The sequence below is a fragment of the Chrysochloris asiatica genome, unplaced genomic scaffold (genome assembly GCF_000296735.1).
Source record: "Chrysochloris asiatica unplaced genomic scaffold, ChrAsi1.0 scaffold00268, whole genome shotgun sequence".
In the NCBI taxonomy this organism is placed as follows: Eukaryota; Metazoa; Chordata; class Mammalia; order Afrosoricida; family Chrysochloridae; genus Chrysochloris; species Chrysochloris asiatica.
In genome coordinates this window covers 3219568-3221227 of record NW_006408786.1, presented here as the reverse complement: position 1 = coordinate 3221227, position 1660 = coordinate 3219568, and positions in this window count along the sequence as shown.

The window sequence follows — 1660 nt, the reverse complement described above, 5'->3', positions numbered from 1 at the left end:
TAAATGAACAAATCATTGATTTTGCAATGATGGAAATAGCAAATAGAACCAAACCCTAATTATATTTGTCAAGATAGGAATCAGGTTATCTTCAAATGCAGCAAGGGGTATGAGGAGGTACTCTGCAGCACACCAGTTCCTTTAAGCCTCTCTGAGGATCCCTGATGTCCACTGCATTACCAGTTGTCTTCTCAGATGTATAAACCTGAGCAAACATTGTCTATGCCAGATGATCTGGAATCCAACCCCATGAGTCTATACTTGAGTACTGCTGAACTTCAGTTCACTGAGAGTTTACCTCTAGAGTTCATTGATGATTTGGATGTTGTGGGTGATGGAATGTAGTGCCATCTTTCACCTTTGCCTTTTTATCTTTCTCTAATCCTTGAAGGTCATTCAATTAAAGAAATTGCTGACAGCACAGCAGATATATTAGCAAGTAAAAAACTACTTTAGCCAGACTTTCCTCATGTGGTGACCCAGCCAGTCAGAGAGCAATCTGTTGCTTAATTGAACTCCCAGGAAGTGAAGGTGTATAAAGTAAAGTATAAAGATGCCTCAGATCACTAATGTCTTTCAGTCAGTGATACCACATAAGGAAGGGCCAGGTGCAGATGGATATAGATCCCAGGGATCACAAAACTCTGAGAAATCATCTACACTATTGCCTCAGAGTGGAGTGGCTATTGCAAATGAGAAAGCAAAATCCACTTCTATGAGTTGATAGTTTGTTTTGGAAAACATTTGACTTTGGCAGATTTAAATTTCCCATTTTCCAAACAAGTATCTCTGACCATCTCTTATTAAACAAAGGCAACTTTGTTTTCTTCTGGGTTATTAAGCACTATAGTCAAACCAAATTTGGAAGGAATGGACCAATACTGTCTGAAAGTAGTGGGTTTCTTCCCACTTTGGGCAAGGAAGAGAGGGATAGGTGATTTCTCATGAACCTGCTAGACTGAGCATGAATTTAGGAAAGCGACTTTTATTTTTTTAATGATTTATTGTGAATTGTGTGATAGTCTACATGGGAGAACATCAGCTTTACATTCATTCCATCTTCCATCATTTCATTGGCATAGTTACCATCCCGTCCATGCATCCTCACCCAACCGAGGGGTGTACCCTGTAAGCCTGCACACACCCCCACCCACCCACCACAGTCCTCAGTCCCTTTCCATCTCCTGAACCCAAGTCCCCAGCCACACCATCTCTTAACGTCGTCTTCTCTGCCTCCATCTCAGGCCTCGCCGCCTCTCTGGGCAGGAGTCCTCTCTTTGCTCTTCTCCATCGATGGTCCCAGGGTCCTCCACTCCTAGACTGATAAGTTAATCACTCTCCTCTTTGCTACAAAATGTCCATCGTTAGATTTCCAATCCTCACAATCAGTCCTGATAACAATTATTCACCATTGCATCACAAGAAACCCCTCTATATTTCGTTTCATTAGCATTTCCTGGACAGGCAGGACACCATTCACTGGAGACTCTACCTTCCTCCATGCCCTTTGGATCTAGGTTCCCTCTTGAAAGCTTGTAAGCCAGTCACTTCTTGCCTTTGTATCCCTTCCCCCATTTTGGGTAGCCAATGTCCAAGTTGCCCATCCCTGTCTATCCTTTGTGTGAAGGGGGTGGGAATATTTCTTGCAGCAGGAGTTTGT